The sequence below is a fragment of the Schistocerca serialis genome, chromosome 5 (genome assembly GCF_023864345.2).
Source record: "Schistocerca serialis cubense isolate TAMUIC-IGC-003099 chromosome 5, iqSchSeri2.2, whole genome shotgun sequence".
In the NCBI taxonomy this organism is placed as follows: Eukaryota; Metazoa; Arthropoda; class Insecta; order Orthoptera; family Acrididae; genus Schistocerca; species Schistocerca serialis.
Genome location: NC_064642.1, coordinates 231,327,792 through 231,347,830, shown reverse-complemented (window position 1 = coordinate 231,347,830; position 20,039 = coordinate 231,327,792). Strand labels below are relative to the sequence as shown.

Genomic DNA, 20,039 nt, shown 5'->3' with positions numbered 1-20,039 from the left:
TGCCATCATCAGTGGGTTTCTGTTTTATTTAATCTGTAATGTCGACATTTTTATTAAATGATTACAAAATTACGGGAATATTTAGTTCAAACAACAATTTATTTCTTTTAGTTAATACCTTTACCCTTTTCTTGCATGGTTTTTCAGGGCCACTTGTGTATTATTTATTACAGGTAGCTTGTCATCTGCAACCAAACGATGTTGATGAAAAATTTCTGATCTACATCGTTTGATTGTAATAAATAGCCCTGAAAAACCATGCAAGCCGAGTGTAAAGGTATTAACTAAAAGAAACAAATGTTGTTTGAACTAAATATTACAGTAATTTTGTAAACGTTTAGTAAAAAATGTCCACATTACAGATTAAATAAAACAGAAACTCACTGATGATGCCACAGATGTGTTGAAGCATGTTCGGGAACCTGGAAGAAACGGTGTTTTGCAAAACTGGTGGTCCTTACATCCAACAATTTTAACTGCAAACATGGAAAACAGAAGGAGCTGCAAATCCAAATCATGAATATTTGTGTGGATCGTGGCCATGAATGAAAGTGAAACATGGACAATAAATAGTTTAGACAAGAAGAGAATAGAAGTTTCGGAATGTGGTGCTACAGAGGAATGCTGAAGATTAGATGGGTAGATCACGTAACTAATGAGGAGATACTGAATAGAATCGGGAAGAAGAGGAATTTGTGGCAAAACTTGACTAGAAGAAGGGATCGGTTGGTAGGACAAGTTCTGAGGCATCAAGAGATGACCAGTTTAGTATTGGAGGGCAGCGTGTAGGGAGACTAAGAGTTGAATACACTACACAGGTTCAGAAGGATGTAGATTGCAGTAGGTACTTGGAGATGAAGAAGCTTGCACAAGACAGAGTAGCATGGAGAGCTGCATCAAACCATTCTCTGGACTGAGGACCACAACAACAACAACAATATGGTTACATCGTAAACAATATGCGGGGCGACGAATGCCATAAACATCATTGGTCGTTTGCGACCTCCCACTCAAGAGGGCTCTTGTTAGTCATCGTGCACATCAGTGCTGTAGCGTCCTTTCAGGAAAGGCAATTTCCCCCACAATAAGCGCTGCTCGCTTTTCAATTTACAGACAGATTATGCCTCACCAGCAGTTGGTCTCCAGTTCTCTCATGTGAGCGGACAGAATTACCTCACCGAGCTCCTGTATCCACAGTGGAGTTATTTTCAGTTTAATAAGTAAGTTTTTATTTTCGTCGTCAGTGATTCGCAAGGCGTGCTGTGGAAGGGTCGTTTTTGTGGTTTTTGTGACGTAGTGGTGTGGAGTGTGTGAGGAATCGCTTGCTCGCTCTTCTTTTCGTAGACTTACAAAGAAGGGAAGTGCATAACCTGTGGCGGATCCAGGATTCTGTTTTGGGAGGGGCTTGACCCAGCTGAGCTTAGGTTTTCTCAAGGTAAACATTAATATACTAAAAAGCACACATAATTTTATTTTGCCCATTTAACGCATAGGGAGTCTTATCGGATAACGCTTTGAAAATTCTTCAATTACTTCGATAGGTTGTAGCCTACCAGATATATCTCGGTGAATATACATAGCAGCCAAACCACTCAATCTGTCATTGTCGTACGAAGGTACGACTTTATCAGTTTAAGCGAAGAGAAGCTACGCTCTACACTACAAGGAGATAGTGGTAATGTTGCAAGAATTTGTAAAAGAATTTTTATGTTAGGGAAAAACTCATTTGACTCTTGATGTGCCTCTGCTGCTGTTTGGGGGGGGATGTTCCCTGTCTCTCCACTCTCCTTCCAAAGAGTTATTCCTCCCGATAACGGGAGAGGATGATGCAAGTCGCTGCTGTAGACACGTTCAGATTTTCTGTTTTTACGATGGCACTTGCTATAAGGGTGAACAGGTCGAGAATTGAAGAGCGCTCCGCTTTCGGAAAGCGACTGGTCAACTGCCCTAATACAAAATCGATGAAACGAAGGAATACATCCAATCTGAAACAAAACACGACATGACATTATTCTCGAACTCGAAAGAACAGAAAAGAAAGAAATGCTGCAAAAAGCGAGTGTATGTGTTAAAGGTTTATTTTACCTGTAGTATTCCTTAGCATTAGGTGCTTCTATATTTGAGCGATGAGCAGAACGTTTGGCGACTCTGGGTGCCTGCACTGTGATGTCCAAAGGTTCTACAATATGACACGCCTCTTCGAAAATTTCTTCGTATTTCGTTTCTCTGTATCGTTAAAGTGTTCTTATACACTGTCTACCATCTCACAGCAAATGTTGAGATCTAATGCAACAGCCTGAAGTTGCCGTGAAAGCGAGACAGTAATTTCAAATACAGCAGCGGCTACCGTCAAAGTTAAGACAAAGTCATATCGTTGAATAGAAGCCAGAAGACTTGCACTTTCCGATTATGGAGAAGTTCTATCCATTTCTTCAAGGAACTGTACGATGGAGTCAAAGGGCTCTTTGAATTGAAGGAGTTCATCATGACTTTCAAGCCAGCATGTGTCACTAAGACTTTGCAACTTAACTCTTTTTGCCTCTGGGTGTTTTTCAAGGACAGCTCTCTTGGTAAGTTCCAACCTTTTTGCTGACTCGCGCACAAAATTGGTAACACGACTTAACAACTCCCGTCATATTGAATACTAGGCAAGCTGCAGGCTCTCACGATAGCTATGTTTAGTTTATGTGCTGCACAATACATATAAATCGCTAGCGGTTGGAGCTGCTTTATTTGGAATTTACGCCACTGAACTTTCCAGACATGTTGGCACCTCCATCATAACCTTGACCTCTCAAATTCTCAACTTGTAGGCCGACTTGATTTAATTCTTGAACGATTTAGTCGCTTAATGCAGCGCCAGTCATGTCCGTTGCAGAAAGAAAGCATATGAAGTTTTCGTGTATTGTGCTTTTTTGTAAATTCAGGTACCTGATACGTACACTGAGTTGTTCTGTACCACTGGCATCCGTTGTTTCGTCGGCAAGGACAGCATAATATTTTGCTTCTTTGACTTTGTCGAGTACCTTTTTAATAACGAGAGAATGGCAACAATCAATAAGTTGATTCTGAGTTGTTCTGCTCAGATATGTAGCATTTTTTGGAGCTGTCTCTAAATGTTTTTGGAGAGACGAATCAACTGAGTTAACGCGAAATTTTAAAAGTGCTCGAAATTTTCCTTGGCTGATGTCATCACTTAGTGTACCATAATATCGGTGGCCTCTTAACGGTAGGTTTTCTCGATCACATAATATGATCGTCTTTGTTGTAGGAATCAGCCGCTCTCTGTTTGGTTTAATCATTTTCAGTTTCTCAATTTCGATTAAATTATTTTCAGTTTTTTCAGAGTTTTCATATGAACGTTTGAAATGTGTGCTTTTTAAAACTGCCATTTTGTGATAATCTGTAGCAGAATGGTTTCTGAAGATTTTAGTGCTTTTTTTGTATTTGCAAAGTAGACGAGTGACTAAATATCTTAGAGCCACAGAATGCTTGCCCCCATTATCTGGACCAGAATATAGTACGCAAGGCAAATAATATGCACCGTTTTGTTGTTGGCTACAGACTAGCCAAGAGTATTCCTTTAGCCAATTAGAACGGAACTTTCTTTTTCGTCCACCCTCTGTCTGCTCCGGATATTCACAATTACGAGGTTGTTCTGAAGACTCGGTCAGGTGATATACTTTTCCTCGTCACTGAGTACTTTTCCTACCACATACGAAATATCAAAAGTATTTTCAGCGTAAGTAGTCGATGTACTAGCCACTCCCACTGACACTAGTTCCGGATGTGTAACAACAGCAAACAAAAACTACAACTATTACGCAAATCAGAGAATCATACATAAGCAAATCAACAACTTACCAACAACTAAAGTCAACTAAAGTAACTCTTAGGAACTATATTACAGGGTTATTTCAATAGGCCAATAATCTTATAAGGGTTTAAAATAAAACTCATGAATATCAAGCTTTTCTTTTATTGTGGTGCACACTTGAAATCAGCTAGTTCCTGTAAAAGTTACATACAAACTAACCTAATCGACCAAAATGTATGAAACAGCTGATTTTCGTGATTTTGAAGTTGGTCCCACAGTAAAAGTTGTTCTTATTGATGAGTACTTAAACCCATTAAAAATTATTTACCGCTTTTAGATAAATAGCACTGTATATAAAAAAGGATTCACACGAAGATTGATATTACATTACATCATTTACGCTATAATATTACTTCACGCTGTCCTTTGTAGGGCAGGCAGAGAGGATCGAATGCTCAGAGCATTTTTGTTGCCAACAGTGAAATGAGATTTCCCACTAAAAGAACTTAATCAAAACCACTACAAACCACTACATTTTTTATCGTGCCTTTAACAAAACCATAGATCGTTGTTTTTAAGCACTGAGTATGTTGAGTAACCGAAAGTATGAGACAATTCAATTTATACCCTTGTTTAAAGCTAGAACATTATTATGAAATGTGGCACAGCGAACGTACCTAACAGAAAATGAAGAATGAGATTTTTACTCTGCAGCGGAGTGTGTGCTGATATGCAGCTTCCTGGCAGATTAAAACTGTGTGCCGGACCGAGACTCTCAAGTTCGAATCTCGGTCCGGCACACAGTTTTAATCTGCCAGTAAGTTTCAGAAAATGAAGAGCTCGGGGTTATCAACGTCTTCCTCGACGGAAGTTTCAACACCAGAGGTAGAGGTAGTAGCGGATCAAGTATGTTCAGACGCGTTACATGTCGTCATCAGTTCCAATCAGGTCACATGAAATTGAATGAAACCGCAAACAGCTGTTAACTGATTGTCTATTAACACGATCGGTTTCGCTGCGTTAAAGCAACATCTTCAGGTGTAAGTGGTGTCACATAAATTAACACGTGGAGACACCACAACGTTCGGTCAGAGAACCCAACCCCATGAAGAGGGGAAGTGCTCAACGAATAAAAATCTGCGGAACATGAGGGCGAATAGTACAGGGGATGCGGCAACCAGTAGTCCTAAAGGTAAAGCAGTAGTGGATTCTCTGACTAAGAACGTTGGGAGCATCTCCATGCGCTAATTTATGTGACACCACTTACATCCGAATACGCTGCTTTAACGCAGCGAGACCGGTCTGGTCAATAAACCATCAGTTAACAACTGTCTGCGGTTTCATTCACTTTCAAGTCACCATGAATTTCAACGGCTGTGGCTGCCCATGTTACAAATCTGTAAGTTCCAGCTGCGTCAGCACTTCTGTTGGCAGTTCATTATTGTGGCAATACTGTTTCTTCCTTCCGATTCCTGCTCGAATCGACAAATGCGAATTCATCATTTCGGATTTCATTTTATTTCTCGCTTTAGTTTTAATAACGTTCATCTGGCTAAAAAGTCTTTCCAGTTAAGTATTCGATCATGTAACATTACTCGTGACGGCGTAAAAGTTGTCAGTTCGTGAAATGTGTTGACGTCATTTGCATCTCTGTGTTGAAGCACTTCACACCAGAAATTAACAGCTTCTGTTTCGGACCATTTGGCAACAGCTGAATTTTTAACGACACGAAGAGCTTTGGACACTGAAAGAAGTGAAATTCTCCCCAAAATTTCATTGTTGTCTGGAAGTCTTGTAACAACTGAATTATTAATTGGTACACAAACTGGATGCATCTCAGACATAGGACATGTTCTTGTTCTGGGTATAATTAAGATTTTCTCAATTAATTAAACTTGTTTTCGAACTAATATCCTAGATATCTTTTGGGATCTAAATGGTTTTCATGGTGTGGGTTCCTGTAGTCATGTCCTAGTTCATGAACCATGGGTAACGTATGAGTGGCAAAGTTAAGTGGTCCCGACAGTCGGGATACCAGTTAACTTTGGAATAAGGCTGGGCATCTCGGACATATTCTGAGTCGTGGTCACCTTTGTGCTCATACGGCAAAGACTTCCAAATCCACCGGTTAGTCCCTCAGCCGTTAGGGGTAAAACCCAATGGGACTCGGGGCAAGTAAGGCTAGCAACCTGCTTCCCTGGTACTTTAAATATGATGCTGGCAACAATCAGAGCAAAATGCCTCGGACCTTTGGAGGTGACGGAGTCCCACCTCTAACTGACAAACCAGGGACTCCTAAGATACGACTCGGCAAACAAATGGTAATAAGATGGAGAGCTATTAATATCAATGGGGGCTACTCTGGGAAGAAGGTAGAGCTGGCAGAGGCTGCAAGTAAGATGGGGCTGGATGTTTTAGCTGTTAGTGACATTCGGGTAAGGGGTAAGAAAGAAGAGGATGAGGGAGAATACAAGGTCTACCTATCAGGAGTCAAAGCAGGAATAGCACAATGGGGTGTAGGGCTTTACATCAGGAAAGAAATGGAACCCAGCGTAGTTGCAATGAGGTATGTAAACGAACGACTGATGTGGATGAATTTGACAGTGTCTAGCAAGAAAATTAGGATTGTGTCAGTATATTCGCATTGTGAAGGGACAGATCAAGATAAGATGGATAGTTTTTATGATGCACTCAGTGATGTAGTTGTTAGAGTAAAGGACAAGGACAGCGTTCTGCTCATGGGTGATTTTAATGCCAGGATTGGAAATCGAACAGAAGGGTATGAAAAGGTTACGGGTAAATTTGGAGAGGATATGGAGGCTAACAGGAACGGGAAACAACTCTTGGATTTCTGTGCCAGTATGGGCTTAGTAATCACAAACTCCTGTTTTAAACATAAGAACATTCACCGGTATACTTGGGAAGGCAGGGGAACCAGATCTGTCATTGACTATATAATGACAGATCAGGATTTCAGGAAGGCTGTGAGGGACACACGTGTATTCAGGGGATTCTTTCATGACACTGATCATTATTTAATCTGCAGCGAAATTGGTATTGTGAGGCCGAAAGTGCAGGAGGTCAGGTCCATATGTAGGAGGATAAGAGTGGAGAAACTTCAGGATAAGGAAATCAGGCACAAGTACATAACAATGATCTCAGAAAGGTACCAGTTAGTTGAATGCAGTCAATTACCGTCATTGGAAAAGTAATGGACAAGGTACAGGGACACAGTACTAGAAGTGGCTAAAGAATGTCTTGGAACAGTAGTGTGTAAAGGTAGCATGAAGCAAACAGCTTGGTGGAATGACACAGTTAAGGCAGCCTGTAAAAGGAAAAAGAAGGCATATCAAAAATGGCTACATACTACAACTCAGGTAGACAGAGAAAGTTATGTTGAAAGAAACAAAGTCAAACAGATAATTGCAGCATCCAAGAAGAAATCTTGGGAAGACTTTGGAAACAGGTTGGAGACTTTGGGTCAAGCTGCTGGAAAACCATTCTGGAGTGTAATTAGCAGTCTTCGAAAGGGAGGTAAGAAGGAAATGACAAGTATTTTGGACAGGTCAGGAAAACTGCTTGTGAATCCTGTGGATTCCTTGGGCAGATGGAGTGAATATTTTGAAGAGTTGCTCAATGTAGGTGAAAATACGATCAGTAATGTTTCAGATTTCGATGTACAATGGGATAGGAATGAGGATGGAAATAGGATCACATTTGAGGAAGTGGTGAAAATGGTCAATAGATTGCAGTGCAATGGAGCGGCTGGGGTGGATGAAATTAAGTCGGAACTCATCAAATACAGTGGAATGTCAGGACTTAAATGGCTACACAGGATAACTGAAATGGCCTGGGAGTCGGGACATGTTCCATCAGACTGGACAAAAGCAGTAATCACACCAATCTTTAAACATGGAAACAGAAAAGATTGTAACAACTACAGAGGTATCTCTTTAATCAGCGTTGTGGGTAAAATCTTCTCAGGTATTGTTGAAAGGAAAGTGCGAGTATTAGTTGAGGACCAACTGGATGAAAATCAGTGTGGGTTTAGGCCTCTTATAGGTTGTCAGGACCAGATCTTTAACTTACGGCAAAGAATGGAGAAGTGTTATGAATGGAACAGGGAATTGTACCTATGCTTCATAGATCTAGAAAAGGCATATGACCAGGTTCCTAGGAGGAAGTTATTGTCTGTTCTACGAGATTATGGAATAGGAGGCAAATTTTTGCAAGCAATTAAAGGTCTTTACATGGATAGTCAGGCAGTAGTTAGAGTTGACGGTAAATTGAGTTCATGGTTCAGAGTAGTTTCAGGGGTAAGACAAGGCTGCAACCTGTCTCCACTGTTGTTCATATTATATATGGATCATATGTTAAAAACAATACACTGGCTGTGTGAGATTAAGATGTGTGAACACAAAATAAGCAGTCTTGCATATGCGGATGACTTAGTTGTGATGGCAGATTCGATTGAAAGTTTGCAAAGTAATATTTCAGAGCTAGGTCAGAAATGTAAGGACTATGGTATGAAGATTAGCATCTCAAAAGCGAAATTAATGTCAGTGGGAAAGAGATATAAACGGATTGAGTGCCAAATAGGAGAAACAAAGTTAGAACAGGTGGACAGTTTCAAGTACTTAGGATGCATATTCTCACAGGATGGCAACGTAGTGAAAGAACTGGCAGCGAGGTGTAGCAAAGCTAATGCAGTGAGTGCTCAGCTACGATCTACTCTCTTCTGCAAGAAGGAAGTCAGTATCAAAACTAAGTTATCTGTGCACCGTTCAATCTTTCGACCAACTTTGTTGTATGGGAGCGAAAGCTGGGTGGATTCAGGTTACCTTATCAACAAGGTTGCGGTTACGGATATGAAAGTAGCTAGGATGATTGCAGGTACTAGTAGATGGGAACAATGGCAGGAGGGTGTCCACAATGAGGAAATCAAAGAAAAACTGGGAGTGAACTCTATAGATGTAGCAGTCAGGGCGAATAGGCTTAGATGGTGGGGTCATGTTACACGCATGGGAGAAGCAAGGTTACCCAAGAGACTCATGGGTTCAGCAGTAGAGGGTAGGGGGAGCCGGGGCAGACCAAGGAGAAGGTACCTGGATTCGGTTAAGAATGATTTTGAAGTAATAGGCTTAATATCAGAAGAGGCACCAATGTTAGCACGGAATAGGGGATCATGGAGGAATTTTATAAAGGGGACTATGCTCCAGACTGAACGCTGAAAGGCATAATCAGTCTTAAATGATGATGATGATGATGAAGGTTTTCAAAGTCTAAATTTAATTTTCTTTGCATAGGTGCATAGGATGTGTAGGGACGAAAACTTTTTTTTATTAATGATTCTGTTAGTACAACGTGGTTAGTTAACAGCTTACATGGATGCTCTGTGTTGAGTTCAAAATGTTATTAACAAGATGCAAATTTGAAAAAATCTTCTTGGAAATATTTAAATACGCCTAACTGGATTCATGAGAAAACACTGAACAAAGCATTTCTGCAGTGTACCAGTTGTCTTCGATTCGCGTTGTTTCAATGAGCGTTCTAAGCTCTAACGTCTAACAGCTGATCTGTAGTCCTTGTTACCGTAGGCTCAACGGACAACCATCGAATATCACATGCGCGTGGAATTTTAAGGGGTTCTGCCCCTGACAGTCTGATAAATATCACTATTCAACTGTCGGCGAGTTGAAGAATGCAAAAACCAATTATTCGTTTCCCTAACAAAGCCGTCCAGATTTCCTGGAGCGTCTCACTTGCAGCAGAAGTAGCAAGTTGAGTTTAATGGCTTACAAATTTTATAACAAATAAATTCAGAATTACATTTTTTAAAATTTGATTGACACCAGTGTGAACACCTACAATTACATTCGTATTGTCTGTGCCTACACTTGCAGCTTGTTTAGCTCTAATTTCAATTCTTGAGGCGTGTCTTTAATTGCTGTCACATTACACTGTGCATTATAATGTTCGGGATCGGCTAATTTAAAAAATATTGAAATGATCGCATTAGTTGCAGCACTGTATTATATTATTGTTAGTCCTAAAAATTTGGTCGCGCTATCTGTTGATTCATTAATTAGAATGATGTACATGCTGCCACCGATATCTTACCGCAAATTTTTCACAAAGTACCGCCTTTTACACGTTTTATAGCTGCACTACATTTTGTTCTACGTACTTTAAGTTTTCTGGCAATATTACTGTCTGTGAATTTACTCTTGCACGAATCAGTTAAGTGGTGACATGACATGATCGAACATGGGTGGAAACAAGTAATGCAAAGGGACCCTCAGCTTGATTCGCTTTTGAATACTCTTTCACGCTATTTTTGTTTGTTGACAATGGTGCTGCCGATGTCTTGTGTGTTTTGTTACGTCACTGTAGCTTATTATTGCCGCAGAACACGCTAACAAAATATTACGGTAAAACTTGCAATATACTCTTCTGTCATCGCCTTGAATTCTTTCTAGCCAGGCTGCAAATTTACTACCGCGTAGCGATTCTGCACGAAATTTCTGGGTATACTGTCCCTTTACTTTACACATGTTTAGTACTAAAACAACAGCAAGTGATATAAGATACACCACATTATCATCGACACTACAGATATGCACTGAGCACGCAATTGCAATGTTAAGGTGATATAAATTTAAGAGCTACTAGACGTTAGCAAATTAAATAGTACCGTTTGGTGTATGTAGAATAGATCAAGTGATTTTAAAAAATAGTTTTGCCATAACCACCCAAATCTTTTTAAAATTCGCCATAATTCACACGAGACAGTAGATGAAAAATCTGCACACTAGACAGGTACACAAAACCACCAAATTTAGAGGGAAAAATCATTAACTTCCCAGTACTGATCCAGAGTACAGTCCACAGCCACCCACACCACACAGACCAAGAGATCAACGAACTCAACACAATAAAAAGTTACAAACTCGACTAATCGTGTTTGTATAAATTTCATTCAAAAAATGGTTCAAATGGCTCTGAGCACTATGCGACTTAGCTTCTGAGGTCATCAGTCGCCTAGAACTTAGAACTAATTAAACCTAACTAACCTAAGGACATCACACACATCCATGCCCGAGGCAGGATTCGAACCTGCGACCGTAGCGGTCACGCGGTTCCAGACTGAAGCGCCTTTAACCGCACGGCCACACCGGCCGGCGAAATTTCATTCAGTACATAGCAAATAATCAGACAGATGTACCTGATGAACGTTGAGTGGACAAGATAAGTCACCGACATTGTTTCCAGGTAATACTGCTTCATCTTCGCTCGATTCTACCTCTTCCTTCTTCCTTTTCAGTAAAAAAAGAAACGAACGAAGATCTCCTTGTCTACGTTTCGATGTCATTTTTTTGAAAATCTGACAAATACGAACAAGAGCAGGCCTTGATTACAATTAAAAACCGCTTGAACAGCGCATTCTATTGTGTCTGATTGGACAAACCATACAACAATGCCCTATGCGTACAGCAGCACACTCGTATCAGGCGAGCGGTTGGCGGTGGCAGTGGTCTGTGTATGTAGGTGCGTTCGGAATGGGTGGCGAGCGATTTAAAAACTAGTCACATAAGCACCTTCTTAGAGAAATGTAAAATTTGAAAACATATTACACCTACTTAAAATAAATTACTTAACCAGTGAAGAAAATTGTGCTGTAGGTAGTATAGTACTAAGACATTAGGTTAATATCGAGTTTAATTTGAGGTTTGTCAAGGGTGGACCCAGATGCTTCTTTTTTGGAGAGGGGGCCTTAAGCCTCTTCCCGCCCCCCCCCCCCCACTCGGAATCCATTACTGTGCATGACCACAATCTGACGACCTACCTTCCCTCACGCGTTAACATTCCACCCCCTTCACACCCTCTACCTCTTCAGACACCCAGAACAAAATTTGTCTCTTAATACGTTTCTGATGCACTTAGATGAGGTACACGCACTTAATATTAATCCTTAACCCACTTAATTTAACAACAAGCATCGATTTCAAACCATTAAAACATTCCAGAATGAGATTTTCACTCTGCAGCGGAGTGTGCGCTGATATGAAACTTCCTGGCAGATTAAAACTGTGTGCCGGACCGAGACTCGAACTCGGGACCTTTGCCTTCCGCGGGCAAGTGCTCTACCAACTGAGCTACCCAAGCACGACTCATGCCCCGTCCTCACAGCTTTACTTCTGCCAGTACTTCGTCTCCTACCTTCCAAACTTTACAGAAGCTCCTCTGCGAACCTTGCTGAACTAGCACTCCTGAAAGAAAGGATATTGCGGAGAGATGGCTTAGCCACAGCCTGGGTGATGTTTCCGGAATGAGATTTTCACTCTGCAGCGGAGTGTGCGCTGATATGAAACTTGCCAGGAAGTTGGTAGAGCACTTGCCCGCGAGAGGCAAAGGTCCCGAGTTCGAGTCTCGGTCCGGCACACAGTTTTAATCTGCCAGGAAGTTTCATTAAAACATTGTTTTTAATCCAAGTAGCAATAGTTACAGAAATCAGTCCCAAATAATGTTTGTAAAACAATAAACTGGTAGCCAAGATCGCAGGAATTCTTTTTATTCCATGATTACCGGTTTCGGCGAAACTAAAGCCGCCATCATCGGATCTTAGGACACATACAGGTTACAACATCAAGGCAAACAATGTAACCCGTATGTGTCCTAAGATCCGATGAGGGCGGCTTTAGTTTCGCCGAAACCGGTAATCATGAAATAAAAAGAATTCCTGCGATCTTGGCTACCAGTTTATTGTTTTACAACCATCTAGATCACTCCCACATGAGCACAATGTGCTCCCTACAAAGCAAATAATGTTTATTGCATATCTAGATTTCAGTGCTATAGTACATATAAGGAACCATTTTCATTAAGGTTGAAAGTTAGCTTGATAAATAAAAAAGATAAAGATGATTGTGTGAATGTGCACCTTCTGCTTTACTTCTGGATCGTCTCTTTGTGAATGTATAGTCTCTTTATGAATGAAAAAAAAGACTGAACTTTAATGAGATTTATTATACTCGACACTGCTAATTGACCCTTTGATACTGTAAACTCGTATCGCCTGTATTTGGCTTACCTATGTCACAATGAAAAACACTGCGTGCCTGCTCTCGTACAAAAAGAAGAAAAGGCGTATCTTAATTTCTGAACCGCTAGTAACTACAGAGAATCGCAGTAGTGCAATGTGATCTCTTAAGTACATGCAATGCAAACTTGGTTTACATGAAATTTATCTCTCATAAAAAGGAATGTTCTTCAGGTAATGGGAGCTGGATAATGACGTTGCTCTCTAGAAAAAAATTCTTATCAAGAAACTGGCTTAAAAAGAATTCATCTCAAAAAAAGTTCTTGACGCTATTCCATTTGTAAAATTTCACCATTTGACGCTTAGTAAGCAACAAGAAAATATTTCATTACAAATTACAATTACATAAGATCAACGCTGAAGAAATACAAAACTGTAAGTCAACATGAAAATTTATTCTGAAACGAAAGTGCTCTCACTAATGATTCAATTCTTTTCGTTTTTTTCAAATCCATTAAAACTGACTGTGGAAAAAACTTTATAAAGACAGCAAGAAATTCCTAATTTGGATATCTGTGTTCAACCAAGAATGCCGAACTAAATGCTGCTGCAGCAAAGCAAAATATGTTCACTCCCTACCTTACATACCCATCTTCTCAAAGTAGTAAATACATCTCATTCAATGCACAATGATAATACTCCTTTTGGAATAATTATATCTTCCAGCAGATAAATAAAATAAATCCCAAGAGCACCATGTTCTTCGTCCTTCCTGTACAAGCTTGCCGCCATGTCACCACTGCTGCAACTCCTTATCTCCTCACGATGAACACTTGACATCTGCACATCTTTGCAGAGCAATGGTGACCTAACTAGTCTTCGGGCAGCGCAGCTTCTCTGGCGAGGCTGGGCGCATATAACAAAACGATACAAATATTATATGCGCGTCCTAAGACATCCAAAAACAAGAAAATTACCTACTAAATTATATACACATACCTTTCAAGACAACTGGCTTGGCTTATTAAATGCACAGTTATATGAACTTTAACTGTGAGTCAGTCATAAAATACATACTAATAAATGTAAGAGAAAACATTAAGGCCACTTGTATATCTACATAGTCCCAACTAGACTATTCACGTCAAAGGCTGAGTTCACGCTGGGTCGCTGGTTACAGTTACCACGCAGCGTACGTCATACCAATCTACACGTACAATGCCCTATTTGCACGTGTGATGCTTTGATAACATGTATCAACATTATTTTACAATTCGTACGGTTTATAGTTTTATATATTATTTTATGCTTTTAAAAATATTTGTATGAAGCAAATAATGTCGTTGTAACTAAAACCAGCGAATAATGTTCTACTTTTACAGTTACAGATGGAGGTAATTGCGTGAACGCAGCAGTGGCATAATTTACTGCGGCACACTTTAAACTGAACATAATATTAAAAAGTACAGATATCTTGTTCAAAAAACCTACGTTAATAATTTTTTATTTTAACCGTGTTACGTACTAAGGAAAAATGAATTAATAATGTTGTCAACTCATCACCCGCGTAACAGGGCACTGTAGATTGGTATAACGTACACTGAAGCCAACTCTGTTGTAACTGTAAACAACCTTTTGCCATTAATAGTCCAGTTAGGACTACGTGCATATACAGGGTGACAATTATTGAATTATATGAAATAACATCATCGTAACTTCTGAACAGTTGCGTAAGGACGTTCAAACTGCACTGTTGCCGCGTGATATTATGGGAATTAGTATTGTTTCGTTTGGCGACGAAGCTCACTTTCATTTGGAATAGCAGCACTCCATCTTCACGCCACAAGTGGCTCATCGGGACCATCCGACCGCCGTGTCATCCTCAGACGGGGATGCGGATACGAGCAGCGTGTGGTCAGCACACCGCTCTCCCGGTCGTTACGACGATTTTCTGTGACCGGAGCCGCTACTGTTCGGTCGAGTAGCTCCTTAATTAGCATCACGAGGCTGAGTGCACCCCGATAAACGGCAACAGCGCATGGAGGCCCAGATAGTCACCCATCCAAATTCCGGCCACACCAGACAGCCCTTAACTTCGGTGATCTGACGGGAACCGGTGTATCCACTGCGGCAAGGTCGTTGCCACTTTCATTTGGATGGGCTCGTCAAAAAGCAAAATTGGCGCTTTTGGGGGACTCAGGATCAGCAATTCTAGTTCGAGAAGGCTCTTCACCCTCAACGCGTGACTGTGTGGTGTGCAGTTACCAGTCACGGAATAATCGGTACGATGTTCTTTGATGGCACAGTAGCTACTGAACGGTACACGAAGGTTTTGGAAGATGATTTTATCCCCATTATCCAAAATGACCCTGATTTCGACAAGACACGACTAACGCAAGTCGAGCTCGACCCACTCGAAGCAGGAAAGTGTTTGATGTCCAGGAGGACCACTTTGGAGACCGCATTCTGGCTCTGAGGTACCCAGAGGCCGCTGACATGGGCCTCGATTGACGGCCACATTTTCCGGATCTGAACTGCCCCAAAACCATTACTGAGCTGAGAACAGACGTTAAGGAAGTTATCGACAGCATCGATGTTACTACACTTCAGCGGGTCATGCAGAACTTCGCTATCCGTCTGCGCCACATCATTGCCAATGATGGCAGGCATATCGAACGTGTCATAACCTAAATCCGAATATCTGTAGTGACTTTTACATATTGAATAAAGTGTGTATAAGCCGTAGTTTGCAACTAATTTACGTTTACATTTACTGGTATGTATTTCGCGACTGACTCACACTGAAAGCTTAACTGTGCCTTTAATAAGGTATGCATATTACCTTACTTTAACTGGTTCTTTGCACGTCCTTCAGCACTGCAGAAGGCCACACAGTGACCGAAATCTGGATATGCAGTAAACATTATTTGGGTCTGGTTGCCGCACCCATTACTACTTGAAATAAGAACAGTCGCTGGACGCTACTGCTTCCCCTCGGAATCAAGCATGATACGATTATTTTTAATAGAAAACTAAACTAAGTTCCGTCCGAACAGGCCTTGGAAGGGCCAACGGTACCCACCGGCCGCCGTGTCATCCTCAGCCCACAGGCCACTGGATGCGGATATGGAGGAGCATGTTGTCAGCACACCGCTCTCCCGGCCGTATGTCAGTTTACGAGACAGGAGCCGCTACTTCTCAATCAAGTATCTCCTCAGTTTAACACAAGGGCTGAATGCACCCCGTTTGCCAACAGCGCTCGGCAGACCGAATGGTCACCCATCCAACTGCTAATCCAGCCCGACAGCGCTTAACTTCGGTGATCTGACGGCAACCGGTGTTACCACTGCGGCAAAGCCGCTGGCGATTATTTTTAATAATCTTCGATACCGTTGACAACGTGGCTCCACAGCAAACGACCCGTACGTTTTACAATGTTATTCGAACGACATCGTTCATTAAAATTACAATTGGCATGGGATCATCGAGATTGGACCGTGGATCAACGCAAATTTTTACCTAGGCATATGGTTCATGGCGGAGGGTACTTGCAGGTACCACTACTAGTCATTTCCTTTCCTTTTCCATTCACAAACAGAGCGATGGGAAAACAACTATATATATGCCTCCGCATGAGCCCAAATTTATCTTACGTTATCTTCGTGGTCCTTACGCGAAATGTACATCGGTGGCAGTAGAATCTTTCTGCAGTGAGCTTCAAATGCCGTTTCTCTAAATTTTCACAATAGTGTTTCTCGAAAAGAATGTCGCCTTCCCTCCAGGGATTCCCATATGAGTTACTGAAGCGTATCCGTAGCACATGCGATTTGTTCGAACCTATCGGTAACAAATCTAGCAGCCCGCCATTGAGTTGCTTTGACGTCTTCCTCCCTTTACGCTTTCCTAAAATTCTCCCAATAAACTGAAGTCGACCATTCGCCTTCCCTACCATATTTCTCAAAAGCTTGTTCCATTTCATATTGATTTGCAACGTTACGGCCATATGTTTAAACGTCTTGACTACGTCAAGTAGAAGACTATTAATACTGTATCCGAACATTACTGGTTGGTCCTTCCTACACATCCCCATTAACTTACATTTTTCCACATTTAGGGCTAGCTGCCATTCATTACACCAACTGGAAATTTTGTCTAAGTCGTTTTGTACACTACTGGCCATTAAACCTGCTACACCACGAAGATGACGTGCTACAGACGCGAAATTTAACCGACAGGAAGAAGATGCTGTGATATGCAAATGATTAGCTTTTCAGGGCATTCACACATGGTTGTCACCGGTGGCGACACCAACAACGTGCTGACATGAGGAAAGTTTCCAACCGATTTCTCGAACACAAACAGCAGTTGACCGGCGTTGCCTGGTGGAACGTTGTTGTGATGCCTCGTGTAAGGAGGAGCAATGCGTACCAATACGTTCCCGACTTTGATAAAGTCGGATTGTAGCCTATCGCGATTGCGCTTTATCGTATCGACATTGCTGCTCGTGTTGGTCGAGAGCCAATGACTGTTAGCAGAATATGGAAGCGGTGGGTTCAGAAGGGTAATACGGAACGCCGTGCTGGCTCCCAACGGCCTCGTATCACTACAGTCGAGATGACAGGCATCTTACCCACATGGTTGTAACGGATCGTGCAGCCACGTCTCGATCCCTGAGTCAACAGATGGGGACGTTTGCAAGACAATAACCGTCTCCACGAACAGTTCGACGACATTTGCATCAGCATGGACTATCAGCTCGGAGATCATGGCTGCGGTTACCCTTGACGCTGCATCACAGACAGGAGCGCCTGCGATGGCGTACTCAACGACGAACCTGGGTGCACGAATGGCAAAACGTCATTTTTTCGGATGAATCCAGGTTCTGTTTACAGCATCATGATGGTCGCATCCGTATTTGGCGACATCGCGGTGAACGCACGTTGGAAGCGTGTATTCATCATCGCCATACTGGCGTATCACCCGGCGTGATGGTATGGGGTGCCACTGATTACACGTCTCGGTCACCTCTTGTTCGCATTGACGGCACTTTGAACAGTGGACGTTACATTTCAGATGTGTTACGACCCGTGGCTCTACCCTTCATTCGATCCCTGCGAAACCCTACATTTCAGCAGGATAATGCACGATCGCATGTTGCAAGTCCTGTACGGGCTTTTCTGGATACAGAAAATGTTCGACTGCTGCCCTGGCCAGCACGTTCTCCAGATCTCTCACCAATTGAATACGTCTGGTCAATGGTGGCCGAGCAACTGGCTCGTCACAGTACGCCAGCCACTACTCTTGATGAACTGTGGTATCGTGTTGAAGCTGCATGGGCAGCTGTACCTGTACACGTCATCCAAACTCTGTTTGACTCAATGCCCAGGCGCATCAAGGCCGTTATTACGGCCAGAGGTGGTTGTACTGGGTACTGATTTCTCAGGATCTATGGGCCCAAATTGCGTGAAAACTTATTCACATGTCAGTTCTAGTATAATATATTTGTCCAATGAATACCCGTTAATCATCTGCATTTCTTCTTGGTGTAGCAATGTGAATGGCCAGTGGTGTATTTTCTTACAGCCACTCAAATTCAACAACTTACCGTACACCACGGCAACGTCAGCAAACAGCTGCAGATTGTTGCTTACCCTGTGCGTCCGTCACATCATTCGTGCACATAGAGAACAACAGCGGTCCTATCACAGTTCCCTGGGGTATTCCTGACCATATCCTTGCCTCCGATGGACACTCACCGTCGAGGACAACATACTTGGCTCGTTTACCTAAGAAGTGTTAGAGCCACTGACACGTCTGGGGACCTATTCCGTGTGCTTGTACCTTTCTTATCTGTGTGCAGTGGGCATCGTGTCGAAAAGTTTCCAGAAATCTAGGAACATGGAATCCGCCTGTTGCCCTTCATCCAGGCAGATGAATCACGTTTCTTTTCACACCAGGTCAATGCTCATGTCCGGATACAGTGTCATACAGGCGAACGGCTGTTTGGAATATGCACCGCACCACGAACACAGGTCGGTGGCTGCAGTTTTAAGCTGTGTAGGGACTACAGAATGCAAGTTACATATATTGCCCCACGGTAAGACCACTGTGCAACAAAAAACTTTGTTTATTATAAAATTCAGTACAATCAACAGCCACTTTTATGTATTCACATACTCCTTTACCTTTAACCCAGACAAGAAAACTTTCATCACAGTTTATTTTACTTTTATTACGAATATATAAACTAAAAGCGGATGGAGAAAAATGATAGGACTTCACAAAATCCTTATTGGCTACTTCTCCAACATGGTAGATACGATAAGATATAACATTACGTTCAGAAAAACTGTCAAGACAGGGAACATTACTAAAAACCACTATGTCCCCGAACTATGGCTACTGTAAAGCAACCATTACCATGAGAAAAAGTATCATTAACATCCAGGAGCAGGCGCCATTTTGGAGTAGTCTGGATCGGGCTGTTCCACGGGCGACTGCATTGAACTCCAACATGCCTCTACGGAGAAGATATCGTCGTCGTTCAAGACATACAGTGTATAAGTCAACAGACAATACTGAGATGGCTACCTCATATGGTCATGAATAATATACTTGTTAAAATCATAGGCAACTTGAAACGTCCCCTTTGAAAAATTAATGAATTACTGTGCTTAGACTGACACACAATATTTTTTAGCGCAACGCAATCTGACCTTCAATAATCCCTACAAAAGAATGGCCCTGACTAACATTAACCTATACCTTTCACAAATCACTTACCTCACAAAAATCTTCGTTACTCGAAGTACTGCAATACAGCGAGCGCCACTACTGCCAGCTAAATAAAAGATTCAAACTACGGAAGGCACTAACTACTGATAGGCATAGTTATCAAATGAAAGATTTTACTACAGAACAAACAATGTATTTACCTTAATAGTCATAATATATATAGCAGTTCATGACATCCATTCTTACAAATGTACTGTTTCTGATGGACACACCTCCAGTTTATCCATTCTCAAAAATCCGCCATCTCACTTCCCCACATCCACCACTGCTGGCGGCTCACCTCCAACTGCGCAACGCTACGCGCTGCTAACATCCATCTTGCCTAACACTACAATGGCAGACAACAATGCAAACTAGCCACAGACTGCACACAGCACAGCCAGTGAT

General features: G+C 41.8%; 1 protein-coding gene, 1 non-coding gene and 1 pseudogene across 2 annotated transcripts in view; 1 reads left to right on the top strand and 2 right to left on the bottom strand.

Annotated features, from left to right (window-relative positions):
- Positions 1-20,039, top strand: part of LOC126481147 (probable cytochrome P450 301a1, mitochondrial) — a 517,008-nt gene that overhangs the window by 23,661 nt on the left and 473,308 nt on the right. The gene's annotated exons all lie outside the window — the stretch shown is intronic.
- Positions 11,910-11,984, bottom strand: Trnap-cgg (transfer RNA proline (anticodon CGG)). The gene has a single exon. It is a non-coding gene; the product is annotated as a tRNA-Pro (tRNA).
- LOC126482887 (5S ribosomal RNA) lies at positions 16,105-16,222 on the bottom strand (annotated as a pseudogene).